The sequence below is a fragment of the Dasypus novemcinctus genome, chromosome 19 (genome assembly GCF_030445035.2).
Source record: "Dasypus novemcinctus isolate mDasNov1 chromosome 19, mDasNov1.1.hap2, whole genome shotgun sequence".
NCBI lineage: Eukaryota > Metazoa > Chordata > Mammalia > Cingulata > Dasypodidae > Dasypus > Dasypus novemcinctus.
In genome coordinates, this window is record NC_080691.1 from 71,050,601 (window position 1) to 71,064,924 (window position 14,324).

General features: G+C 41.0%; 1 long non-coding RNA gene across 1 annotated transcript; it reads right to left on the bottom strand.

Annotated features, from left to right (window-relative positions):
- Nucleotides 1-3,531: 3,531 nt before the first annotated feature.
- LOC131274632 (uncharacterized) lies at nt 3,532-13,273 on the bottom strand. Its single transcript, XR_011646554.1, has 3 exons — nt 8,795-13,273; nt 7,610-7,714; nt 3,532-4,723 (listed from the first exon to the last, which is right to left on the bottom strand). It is a non-coding gene; the product is annotated as an uncharacterized lncRNA (long non-coding RNA).
- Between the last annotated feature and the right edge of the window lie 1,051 nt (nt 13,274-14,324).

Sequence of the window (14,324 nt, forward strand, 5' to 3'; positions counted from 1 at the left end):
TATTGTTTCTTGGTTCTCAATTTCATTTATTGCTGCTCTGTTTTTATTCTTTCCTTCTGCTTGCTTTGAGATTGGTTTGCTGTTCTTTTTCTAGTTTCCCCAGTTGTTCAGTATATAATAGATCTTTGATATTAGCTCTTCCTTCTTTTTTAATATAGACATTTAGGGCTATAAATTTCCCTCTAAGCATTGCTTTTGCTGTATCCCATAAGCTTTTTGTGTTTGTTTAGGTACAGAGCCAGGGATTGAACCCAGGACCTCATATGGGGGAAGCCAGTGCTCAACCACTGAGCCACATGAACTCCCTGGAGGTTTTTTTTTTTTTTTTTTTTTTCATGTTTGCTTGCTGTTTTTGGTTTTCAGGAGGCACCAGGACCCAAACCCAGGACCTCCCATGTGGGAAGGAGACATTTAACTGCTTGAGGCACATCCATTCCCCAAGTATCCCATAAGTTCTGATAAATTGTGTTCTCATTTTTGTCTCAATAAACTTACTACTTTCTCTTACAATTTGTTCTTTGACCCACTGATTGCTTATGAGCGTGATGTTTACCCTGCACACATTTTCAAATTTCCCCTTTCCCATCTATTATTGATTTCCAGTCTCATTCCATTATGATTTGAGAAGGTGCTTTGTATGATTTCATTTATATTTACTGAGACCTGCCTTGTGACCCAACATGCGATCTATTCCGAAGAAAGATCCATGACCACTTGAAAAGAATGTGTAACCCACTGATATGTGATGCAACATACTATGTATTTGTCTGTTAGGTCTAGTTCTTTATCATTTCATTCAATTTCCCTGTTTCCTTGTTGATCTTCTATCTAGTTGTTCTATCTAATGCTGTGTTTTACTGAAGAAAACACATATTATTGCAGAGATATCTATTTCTCCCTCCAGTTTTTCCAAAGCTTGCCTCATGTATTTTGGAGCACTCTGGTTAGTTGCATACATATTTATGATTGCTATTTTTTCCTAGTGGATTGTCCCTTTTATTTATACATAATGACCTTCTGGATCTCATTAATATTTTTTGGACTTAAAGTCTTTTTTGTCTGATATTAGTATTATTACCCATGCTCTTTTTTGGTTACTATTTACATGGAGTCTCTTTTTCCAGCCTTTCTGTTTCAGCCTATTTGTATCCCTGGGCCTAAGATGAGTCTCTTGTAGGTAGCATATGGATGGCTCATTTTTTAAATCCATTCTGTCAACCTATATCTTTTGATTGGGGAGTTTAATCCTTCGCATTCAATGATAGTAGTGTAAATGAACCATTTACTTCCACCATTTTATTTCTTGGCTTTCACATGTCATATATTATTTTTGTCTGTCTTTTTACTCTTGGTTATCCTTTCTGCTATTCTTGTCTTCTACACTCTCCTCCAAGCCTGTCTCTCTGGTCTTTTTCTTTTAGGGTGTAAAGCTCCTTTTAATACTTCCTGCAAATGTAGATTTTTTTTTAACAAACTCTCTTAGTTTCTCTTTGTGAATATTTTAAACTCATCTTCATATTTGAAGGACTATTTTGCTGGATAAAGAATTCTCAGCTGGCAGTTTTTCCATTTCAGTATCCTAATTGTATTATACCACTGTCTCCATGGTTTCTGAAGAGAAATCTGCACTAAGTCTTACTGGGCATCTCTTGTATGTGATAATTGGCTTCTTCCTTGCTGCTCTCAGAATTTCCTCTTTATCTTTGATTTTGTCATTCTGAGTAGTATGTGTCTTGAAGTAGGTCTATTCAGATTTATTCTGATTCAAGTATGCTGAAATTCTTGAACACTTAATCCATCTCTTTCATGAGATTTGGGACATTTTCAGCCATTATATCCTCAAATACTCTTTCTGCCCCTTTTCCCTTCTCTTTTCCTTCTGGAACTCCCATAACATGTGTGTTGTTACACTTCATGTTATCATTCAACTCCCTGAGCCCCTGCTCAATTTTTTTTCCCATTGTTTTCTGTCTTCTTCTTTTCTCCAATTTCAGTTCTTTCTTCTGCATTACTTATTCTTTCTTCTATCATTTTGAGTCTGCTGGTGTATGCCTCTAATATTTTTTTTTTTATCTCAGTCTCTCATATCCATACACTCTGTTACTTTTCTATTCAGGTTTTCAAATGTGCTTAGCCAGTGTCTTCTTGATATCCTTTATCTCTTTAATCATATTGTCTTTCTACTCATTAATTTTAGTTTGGATATTTGTATGTCTCTCATTGATTAGTTGTCTCAAATCCTGTGTCTCATTAAGAATTTGATATATTCCTTTTCTTGGGCCTTATCTTCCTATTGTCTTAGTATGGCTTGTAATTTTTTGCTGATGTCTAGGCATCTGACTATGATGGTGAATTTATTCTGATGCTCAATTTCTTTCCTTCATAGGGATTTAGTCATGGGACCCTGTGTGTTACTGTTCTTTGATTCTTGGTTCAACCTATTCTAGGTCTTTAGGATTGTCCTTGTTAGTTGCTCAGATCTAGACCCTGGACCCAGTAATGGGGTTGCAGACCCACTTCCAAGGGCCTTGGGGAGGGAAACCATAAAGGCCAGGAAATCCTTTACTTTTTATTTCCTCACAAGCACTTCCTTGGTCTACCAGCAGATGGTGTTCTTTGGCAGTCCTCCCAGTTCAAACCCTGGTCATAGTGTGTTCACTGCAACACCAACAGAACAGTGTAACAGATGACCCTGTCTCAAGGATATTCAAAACCTTCCAATTCAAACTTTCTCAGAAGCTGTTCTCCAACTTTTGAGGGCAGCCCCCTCCCTTTTTGTCGGTAGGAAATAATTCCACTCCCCTCTATGTCCTCAAAAACCAGTCCCAGTCATTAGGGAGGGTAACTGAGAGGATCGGATCTCTTCAGTCCTGTGCCAGCTCCCAAGGCAAGCAATGGTGTGGCCCCAACCAGCCTGGAAGTGCTCGTGGGACACAGCAGACCAATTCATTGGTCAAAAGCTGCATCAGCCTTAGCCTGCATTCCCTCTCCTGTTTCCTGGGGAAGTGGATCGCTATGGCCCCCTCTTTCTGTAGCTGATGGCCAGAGGTCAGAGAATATAAAGCTCAGAGGGTGGGGGGAAGGATGCCAGCAGCTACAGCTGCAGCTTCTACTCACAGTATTACTGCCAAGATTCTTTTCCTGTGCCCTTCTCTCTTCTGGTAGGTGTCTAGCCTTCACTTGGTATCCTAAATCCTAGAGCCTTTTTTTTTTTTTTTTTTTTTTCCAGGCCATTTCTGCCTGTGCTCTAGCTATTTTTCTGGGAGAGAAATGAGTCCCGTCTCTCTCTAATCCACAACCTTCCTGGAAGTTCTCATTTCTTTCTGAATATATTTTTCTTCCTGAATATATTTTTCATGCATTTGTGATTACCATGGAGTTAAAATTTAGCACCCTAAATCTATAACAATCATACCTGATACCAACTTACCTTTAATAGCATGCACTTACTCTATTCCTCTACCCCTCTCCCTGCCCACCCCCCACCCGTTTTGAGTACTTATTACAAATTATATATTTGTACACTGAATATCCAAAACCATCAATTTACCTTTACTTTTTAAGCATCTGCATTTCAGCACCTGTAAGAAGTGTAGTTACATAATAAATAACACAATACAATAGTACTGGCAATTACAATACCCATGTGGCTACCTTTACCAAGGTCTTCATTTCTTTATGCTACTTTGATCCATTGACCAGTGTCCTTTCCTTTCAGTTTGATGAACTCCCTTTAGCATTGCTTGTAGGGCAGGTCTAGTGGCAATAAACTTCTTCAGTTTTTATCTGGGAATGACTTAATCTTCCCCTCATTTTTGAAAGAAAGTCTTGGTGGATATAAAATTCTTGGTTGACAATTCTCTTCTTCCAGAACTTTAAATATTTTGTACTTCTGCATTTTTGCCTTCTTGGTTCCTAATGAAAAATTGGTACTTAATCTCATCGGAATTCTCTTGTTGCTTTCTCTTGCAGCTTTCAGAACTCTCTCCTTGTTCTTAGCATTGAACAACTGTATTACTGTATGTTTATCCATGGTTCTCTTTGTGTTTATCCTGTCTCGGTTCACTAGACTCCTTGAACTTGCATATTCATGTCTTCTATCAAATCTGGGAAGTTTTCTGTCATTATTTCTTTGAATATCCGTTTTGCCTGTTCTCTTTCTCCCCCTTCTGGGACTACCATAATGTGAATAATGGTATGCTTGATGTGTCCCATGGGTTCCCCAGGCTCTGTCCGCTCTTTTTCCTTTCTCCTCCTCAGGGTGAACAGTTTTCTTGTTTTCAAGACCACTGATACTCTCTTCTAATTCCAATCTGTTGATGAAACCATCTAGGGAATTTTTTATTTCAGTTATTGTGTTCTTCTATTCCAGTATTTCTCTGGAGAGAGTCCCATATTGCTCATTCATTGTTTTCCTCATATCCTTTAGTTCTTTCTCCATGTTTTCTTTTATCTCCTTGAGCATACTGAGTGTCATTATTTTGAAGTCTCTGTCCAGGGAAGTGGATGTGGCTCAAGCTACTGAGCTTCCACACAGGAGGTCCTGGGTTCAGTTCCTGGTACCTCCTAGAGAAGGTGAGCTGGAATGGCAGGCAGGTACAGTAAGCTGATGCAACAAAAGAGACACAAAGAGGAAAGACAACAAACCAGGAGCTGATGTGGTTCAGGTGATTGTGCATCTCTCTTCCACATAGGAGGTCCCTGGTTCGGTTCCCAGTGCTTCCTGAAGAGAAGAAGAGCAGACACAGAGAGCACACAGCAAATATACACAGAAAGCAGATAGTGACTGCAAACAAGGGGGAGAGGATAAATTTTTTAAAAAATTTAAAAAGCGAAAAATAAAATCTCTATCCAGTTAAGTCCAAAGTCTGGTCCTCTTCATTGATGGTTTCTGGATTTTCATCTTGTTCCCTTGGGTGGGCCATAATTCTTTAATATTTTAATATCTTTAATATTTTAATATTTTAAAGTGTTGGCTCTGGGATTTAGTCCCTGAGCTGTATCCCTGTGGCAGTATGAGGCTATTTTATGAATCCCCAAAAGAGAAAGATTATGTCTGTAAACTAATCTATTCTGGGTGTGATACCCTTTCGTTGCATTAAATCCAGTTGAGAGGCCATTGATTAGATTACCTGTTAAGACTGATTCAGGGCTTTTGATTCAACTACATCAGTGGATGTGATTCAGGTTGAGTCCTTGCCCCCTTGCAGAGTCTAATATAAATGGACATTCACAGACACACACAAGAAGCGAGAGCTCTATCATTTTTCACCTTGCCATGTGACAAAAAGAAGTCCCGGGGGAAAAATGAACCACTTTGCCTGATAACTTACAGCTGAAATGGGGAAGCGAGCAGAACAGCTAAGACTGATACTGACGCCCCAGAAAGAGAGAAGCTCTATGCCAGGAAAGAGAAGACAATAGGATCACTTAAGCATGAGGTCTTAAGAGGTTGGGCCCACAGAACTCAAGAGAAGAGGAAGGGAAGCAGATGTGGCTCAAGTGATAGAGCTTCTGCCTACCATACAGGAGGACCCAGGTTCAATCCCTGGGGCCTCCTGGTGAAAAGAAGAGAAAGCATGCCTGCATGGCAAGTCAGTGCCCGTGTAAGTGGCCACCACATAGTGAGCCAGTGCCTGCACGAATGCCCACATGGTGAGCCAGTGCTATGCGCAAGTGAGTCACATAGCAAGATGATGACGCATCAAAAGAGGGACAAAGGGAGGGTTTTTGATGTTGGATTTTGATGCTGAAGCCTTAAGCTGGAACCTCGGGAAGTAAGCTCATAGAGGAAACAAGCAAAACCCAGGAAGAAAGGAACCCTGAGCCCAGGAAGAAGCAAGCCCTGGGAAGAGGGGAACCCTGAATCCAGAGAGAAGTGAGACCCTGGAAAAGAGGAACCTAGGAAGCCTGAACCCTGGCAGACGTCAGCAGCCATCTTGCTCCAACATGTGAAAATAGACTTTGGTGAGGGAAGTAACTTATGCTTATGCCTGGTAACTGTAAGCTCCTACCCCAAATAAATACCCTTTATAAAAGACCAAAAAAAAAAAAAAAAAAAAAAAGAGGGACAAGGGGAGAGTCAAGATGAAGTGCAGCAGAAACCAGGAATTGAGGTAGTTCAATCGACAGGGAACCTCTCTCCATATAAGGGGTCTCCAGGATCAAATCCCAGTGAATCCTAGAGGAGAAAAAGAGAAGAGAAGACAACACAGACAGCAAAAAAAAACAGCAGGACAGGAGGGGAAGGGGGAAAAATAAGTAAATAAAAATAAACCTTTTAAAAAAAAAAAGAGAAAGCCCAGAGGGGAAGGAGAGACCGGGCATAGATCACCCACCATCTTGCTTCAACACATGGCAGCTGACGTTGGTGAGAAAGCACCTTTATGGTGCCTTGAGTTGGGCTTTCCATGGCCTTGGGACTGTAAGCTTTTACCCCAAATAAATACCCTTTATAAAAGTCCACAGGTTTCTGGTATTTTCCATCAGCACCCATTTGGCAGGCTAATACGATTCCTTAAGTTTGTACCCAGCTAGTGATATGACAGATTTTCTTGAATGCCAGGAGCTAATTAAAACAAACTAAGTAAAAAAGCACCTTTCACTATCTTTATAAATGGGCTCTGCTTTTGCTGATGGTCAACTTCAGTGCTTAGAAAATCAAGGGCTTAGATATTCACTACTTAGAATATCAAGAAAATCAGCACAAGGCAGATGGGAAGTGCAGGGTACTCTTCTGAGCCTGCATGGAGCCAGGGCCAGGAAGCCTGCTTCTTTTCTTGGGCTTATGCTTGCTACAGGCTTTAGTAATTCTGCATTTACAGTATACAAGAGTTGAGTAAAGGCCTCCTGTACACCCTTCGTAATAGTCCTCCTCCTCCTCCTGGGAGCTGAGTGACTTAATGCAAGTAGTCCTTTGCCCCAGACTACTTCAATTCTCACACTACCCCAGCTGTCTGCAAGGGGCTTCTCTACCCTCAGACAAACTCTGGGAGGGTGAGCCCAAGACAGGTTCCCTGGCTCAGTCTCCCAGAGTTCTATCTGATAGATTGGCACTGACATACACGTACCCCAGTGTGCACACAAGGGCCATTCTGCTCCCTCTGGAACAGGGCCAGAGACCTACAATGGGAGAGCAAGCTGACTCCACCCTGTCTTGTGGAGGAGGTGGAGGAAAGGCCAGCAAGGGCACAGGAGCTTCCTCTATGGTTTTTGAAGCTGCCTTTTCTTAATTCGGCACTACTGGTTAATATAGCCCTCTGTTTTCCAGTTTTGAGCAATGTACTGCCTTTAAGATTCCCCTGTCACTTTTGCCCAGGCAGCTGGAACAATGGCCATCCTCCAAGCTGTATGAAGTAATTGATCAAAGGTAGAGATCTAGGATCAGACCACACACTACCAGAGTTTGGAGGACTCTGTTCGGAGCTTCAGTCCCCACTGCTACCTGCCACAAGGCTCAGGGAAGAGAGATGGTAGCAGCTGCAGAGAGGGTGAAACTCAGGGCCTTTATCACAATCTACCAGCCTCTTCCTCTGACTCCTGCCTGAATGTGGCACAGAGTTCCACTAGACTCCAGTGTTTCAAAGTGGTTGATTCAGACAGTGCCTACCAGTTTGAAAGGTTTGGGTAGAGGAACTGGTAACTGGAGCTTCTTACTCTGCCGTCTTCCCACAATCCTCTGAGCCAGCTTCTGTTCTGGTCTTCTGTTTACATTCTGTTCTGAGCAAACATTCTGCTTCAGTGCCTCTGAGCTGTTTGGATGCTTTCCAGGGTACTGCTCACCTGACATTTAAACCCGTTTTTTTATGTCCCCTAAATAATCCAGACCTAGATAGAGACATGTAAATGGCTCAGATATGATGTCCCCCCATCACTGTATGTAATAAATTGGGCCTCCTTCCCACATTTAACTGGTCACCAAGTCCCAGTGATTCATCTCTTAAAAGTCTGGAAGACATCACATTCTCTTCTTCCCCAGGTTGTCTTGACCTCTCACTATGCCTTCCTCCTGTCAGTTTATTCTGCTTATTTGCCTCGTCTCTTCCTTAAAAGAAAGAAAAACCTAAGTCTCTCACTGAAAAGTCTCTTGGCTACAAGATAAATTCTTTTAGCCATTAGTTGCCTAAAGCAGGTGTATGAGTCTCCTATTGCTGCTGTAACAAATTACTACAAACAGAGTGGTTTAAAACTACACAGGCATGTGATGTGGGGGCATTTTTGGAGGTTGGAGTTGTCTGGGTGGTGCTGCAGGGACAGTTACCAGACATTGTATGTCCTCCCATGGCCCACTGAGTGGACTGTGGGAGAGTGTGGGCTATGGTGTGGACCATTAACCGTGAGGTGCAGCAGTACTCAGAGATGTATTCACCAAGTGCAATCAATGTCTCATGATGATGGAGGAGGATGTTGTTATGGGGGGAGGAGTGGGGTGAGGGGGGTGGGGGGTATATGGGGACTTCATATTTTTTTAATGTAACATTAAAAAAAGAAAGAAAGAAAAAAACTACACAGGCATTTCAGCTTATAGTTTCAGAAGTCAGAGGTCCAAAAGTAACCTTGTGGGACTAAAACTAACGTGTTGGCAGGACCACATTACTTCTGAAGGCTCTAGGGAAGAAGCTGTTTTCTTGCTTTTTCTAGCTTTTAGAGGCCACCTGCATTCCTTGGCTTGTGAGACCCCTTCCTCCATCTTCAAGTCAACAGTTGCCTCCCTCAGACCTCATTGTCATATCTCCTTCTCTGATTGACCCTTCTGCCTATCTCTTATAAGCACCTTTGTTTCCACTGGACCTACCTGGACAATCCAGCATAGTCTTCTCACCTCAAATTTTTTAACTTAATCACATCTGCAGAGTGATTCACAGGTTCCAGGGATTAGGATGTGGACATCTTTGGGGGTCCCAAAGTAAGGCTCAGCAAACTCTTCTGTAAAGGGTCCAATGGTAAATATTTTAGGTTTTGCAGACCATATAGTCTCTGTCACAAGGATCAGCTATATAACTTTTCATGCCTGCAGCCAAACAAAAATATCGGGCCTATTATTTACAAATTATTGAAAATTTCAAAATAGTGACAACAGAAGTATAGGGCCCCGTAATACTGCACAAGTTGCATATCCACAAAGCCAGGCCTGCCTATAGCAGTTACTCAACTCTGCCTCCACCATATAGTTTGAAAGTAGCCACAGGCAATATGTGAACATCAGGCATGACTGTGTGTCAATAAAATTTTATTCATGGACACTGGGACTTCTATTTCATGCAATTGAAAAAAAAAAAAAACTTTATTTTTAAATAATTCCAAACTTAGAGGAAAATTTAAAAAAATAATATTCAAAAACAATACAACCTGTTTCATCAGTGTGACTCATTTATTGCATTTGATGAATACATTTTGGAACATTGCTACACAAAATGGATTAGGGTATCTGATATTTTTTAATGTTAAAAAAAAAAAAAGCATCTTCTCATCCTCTATTAAACCCATCATAGTCAAATGAGGTTGTATATCTCAAAAAGTGGAATTAATACTATAGAGGTAATCTAGGGGGAAAAAAATACAGAAAAATGTATGTAATATACCCCTTCCCCTGAAAACCAGATTTACCAACTTTTAACATTTTTCCACATTTGCTGCAGTTACATCATTTTATCAGTGATCTAGTTATCACTCTATCCTCTATCCATCTATCCATTTTTCTACCTATCTTCAAAACATTTCAGAGATGTAGAAATCATGCTTCTTGAACACTTAATATTGGCATGCATATTTCCTAAGAACAACAATATTCACTTATATACCTACCTTAAGTACAATGATCAAGTTAAAGAAACTTAACATTGATAGAAAGTTTACAGTCTATATTCCAAGTTTTTCATATGGTCCAATAATGTCATTTTGGGCCTTCTTTCCTCCATTATTAGATTCAGTCTGGGATCATGTATTGCATTTAATTGTCATTTTCTCTTTGGTGTCTCTCTCTCCCTAGTAATCTATATACAACAGAAAATTTCTCACCTTACCCATTCCCAAGAAAACAATTCCCAATGCTGTGCTACCATCACTACCTTCCATTACCAAAACACTTCCATCAACCCAAGCAGAAATCCTGCATCCATTATATTTCATGTAATTTTCACACATCACAAAATATTATTCTTGCTTTCATTTTTTTTCAACCATTAAAAAAATGTAAAAATCACACTTAGCTCATGGGTTGTACGAAAGCAGGTACTGCGCTAAATCGGTGTGTAGTTTGCCAACTCTAGTCCTTCAGGCTTTAATCCCAACTGCTCTATCTGACCCCCCAGCCACATATGGGTAGCATTCCAATCTCCTCTGGCCATCCTCTTCCCTCACAACCTGCATTCCAGCACCTCCAACATCTCCCTGCTCAAGAGCAGGGACCCAGGCTGAATCATTTTTGTCTCCTACCCTCACAGACTTTCAGTAGCTCATGCTGAAGGAATGGACCAGGACCTGGAGGGAAAGCAAGAGCAACTTGGACCCACAGTCGCTCATATGTACTATTTTCCACCCCTAAGGATCAAAACTACACTTCCCACAGAAGAAAAAAAAAAAGCAAGAACTTCCTTTCAAAATCAGACCATAGGGAGTAAAAAAAAAGATGTCTGGGATTAAGCAGACCTGAGTTCAAATCTTGGTTCTGTCGCTCTGCACTAGGTACGTGCACTCGGACAAGTCGCTCCCCTCACTCGTAGAACTGAGCCTCAACTCACCTGTCAACTCCTGTGGCCCACCCCTACAAATCCCATGAGTCTCTTCTGCCAGTGTCTCCACTTCTCAGTTGTTGTTACGTGTGCCAGGCTCCTGCCTGCCTCAGGGCCTTTGTACTTACGGTTCTTTCTGCCTGAAATGTTCTAATCCCTCTTTGCTTGGTAATACCCTTCAGCCGCAACACCACTGACAAGGGAAGCCTTCCCTGGCCACCCTAAAAGGAGGTCAGGTCCTCCTGTTAAATGCTTTGCTGACTCTCTGAACCACTGCTGATTATAATTATTTCTGTAATTTATCACTATGAATAATAGATAAGATTTAATAAACACCTTATGCCAGGTTCTGTTCTAGAGATTGTAAGTGGGTTATATTATTTAATTCTCAAAGCAAGTTCATGAAGTATTATAATCATCCCCATTTTATAGATAGAGAAACTGAGTTACAAAAAGATTAAATAATTTGCCCAAGTTTGCACAGTTAGTAAGTGTTGGAACTCCCCTCTTAAACCTGTCTCTGCAAGTTAATTCTGTGGGTGATTAAAAAGTACTGATGAGGGAAGCGGACTTTGCCCAGTGGATAGGGCATCCGTCTACCACATGGGAGGTTCGCGGTTCAAACCCCGGGCCTCCTTGACCCGTGTGGAGATGGCCCACGCGCAGTGCTGATGCACGCAAGGAGTGCTGTGCCACGCAGGGGGTCCCCGCATAGGGGAGCCCCATACGCAAGGAGTGCACCCTATAAGGAGAGCCGCCCAGTGCGAAAGAAAGTTCAGCCTGCCCAGGAATGGTGCTGCACACATGGAGAGCTGACACAACAAGATGATGCAACAAAAAAAACGAACAAATTCCCATGCCGCTGACAACAACAGAAGTGAACAAAGAACACGCAGCAAAAAGACACAGAGACCAGACAACTGGGATGGGGTGAGGGGAGAAAAATAAAATAAATAAATAAATATTTTTTAAAAAAAAATACTGATGCCACAGGGAGCAGACAACTGTGGGGTGGGGGAAGGGGAGAGAAATAAATAAAAAATAAATCTTCAAAAAAAAAGTACTGATGGGAAGTAGATACAGCTCAAGCAGTTGGGCACCCGCCTACCACATGGGAGGTGCCAGGTTCACTTCCCAGTACCCACTAAAGAAGATGAGAAACACAGAGAGCTGACGCGCCAGGCTGGTGTAGCAAGCTGACACAACAAGATGATTCAACAAGATGACGCAAAAAAGAGACACAATGAGAGACAAAACAAGCAGGAGCTGAGGTGGTTCAAGCCATTGGGCATCTCCCTCCTACAAGGGTGGTCCCATGTTTGATTCCCGTTCCTCCTAAAATGAAGACAAGCACACAACAGACACAGAGAGCAGACAGCAAGTGCAAACGAGGTGGAGGGGGGAATTAATTAATTAATAAAACATTTTTTTAAAGTGCTGATGGCTTAAAAGAAATGACATCCCAATGGCAATGAGCACACCTAGCAATCAGATCTTGATTTCTAACACCATTCTCCAATAAATGGAACCTGGGCTCTGTGGAGAAATGGCTGATTTGAGGATCAGGACAGGAAATAGACAAGATGAGCCTGGAGCATCTTGCTGTTCCAGGAAGTAAGGAAGTGCTCTAAAACAACCACAGAAACTTCTTGATAGGGGTATATCGGAGGGGCCCAGGAGCCAACTGAAAGAACTCCCAATGGCCAAACTGGGAACAATGTGAGCAACAAAATAACCATGGGTTGTAACATAAAGTATAAAATAAATACAAGTCCATACTGATCTAATTAAATTGCTGAATAAATTAATACTTGGCAGAGAAGAGAAAAATCTCCCATACAGAAGAATTCTAAATAATTTATGAAGATACTCCACTCTGAAGGAGGGGCAACATAACTCCCCATCTCTTAAATGTAGGCTGTACATGGTGCCTTCCTTCCAAAGGTACAATAAGGAAATGGCAGAGGAAAAAGTCATTTCATTATGGAGAAACTCAACTGACACTATCTTAGCCAGGTGATGAAGGCCAACATCAAGTCAAAAATAATACTGACAGCATGTGCTCTTGATCTGATGTGATGAGAAGAGCACTTTACTTCTGTGCTCTTCCTCCCAAGAACCTGTAATCCTGTTCTTATGAGAAATGTATCATACAAATCCCAGGAGAAGGGCATCCTACAGAATCCTGACTGGTACCCCTCAAAATGGTTAAGGTCATCAAAAACAAGGAAAGGCTGAGAAACTGCTACAGCCGAAAGAAGCCTAATAAGGTGTGATGATTAAATGTATTGTAGGATCTTGGGTAGGATTCTGGGACAGAAAAAGGATATAAAGGAAAATCTAAGGAAATCTGAACAAAGTCTGGACTTTAGTTAATAATATGTATCAATATTAATTCATTAATTATAACAAATATATCAAATGAATTTAAGCCATTACTAATAGGGGAAACTAGGTGTGGGGCAGATGGCAACTCTCATCTATTAATATTACTAATGATAAAGTATTGATTTATGAATGAAGGCCTTCATTCTTCATCATGATGACAATGATTATAGCTCCCACCTCACAGAGCTATTGTGAGGATTACATAGATGAATGCACATAAAGTATTTAGTATACAGTATGTACACAATACTAAGTACTTGTCACTGACGTACTAACTGACACCATCCGCTATGGGAGCCACTACCTTATGGAGCTGTGTAAATTTAAATTAATTAAAATCAAATACAGTGCTCAGTGGTTGAGCACCTGCTTCCCATGTACAAGGTCTTGGGTTCAATCCCTGGTACCTCCTAAAAAAAGAAAGAAAGAAAAACAATTAAAAATTCAGTTCCTCAGTGGCACTTGCCACATGTCAAGCACCCAAAAGCCACATGAAGTTAATGGTGGCTGAATTGGACACTGTAGATATAGTACATGCCCACCATCCCAGCAAGTTCTACTGAATATGGCCCTAAACAATGAATAGTGGAATTTTTTGCCCAATGTCCTCAATTTCTTCAGGTTTTTCTTTCACTGCCATCTTCTCACCTTGAAACCTTTCTGACTGCCTTTTTTATAATTGCAATCCCCACATTCCCCAATTTGCTTTTCTCTTTACCACTTTTCACCATTTGATGTGTTGTCCACTTCATTGTTTCTTTTCTGCCTCAGTCCAACACAGTAGCCACTGGCAACATGTGACTTTTGAGTCACTGAAAGATGGACAGCTGGACTTGAGATGTGCTGTGACAAATTTCAAAGATGTGAGAAGAAAAAAAAAAGATTGCAAAAGATCTCATAATTCTTTATATTGGTTATAAGTTGAAATAATATTTTTGATAGTGGGTTAAACAAAACATTAAAATTCACACACCTTTTTTTCCTTTTAAATTTTTAAACGTGGCTACTAGAACACTTAATTACACATGTGGCTGGTATTTGTAGCTGGCTTATATTTCTATTGGACAGTGCTGGTCTAGAATGTCAGCTACTAGAAATTTAAAATGATGCATGTGGCTCACATCTGTGGCTCGCTTATATTTCTACTGGACAGCGCTCGTCTAGAATATCAGCCCAGTGCAGGCAGGTATTAGTATCTGTTCATTT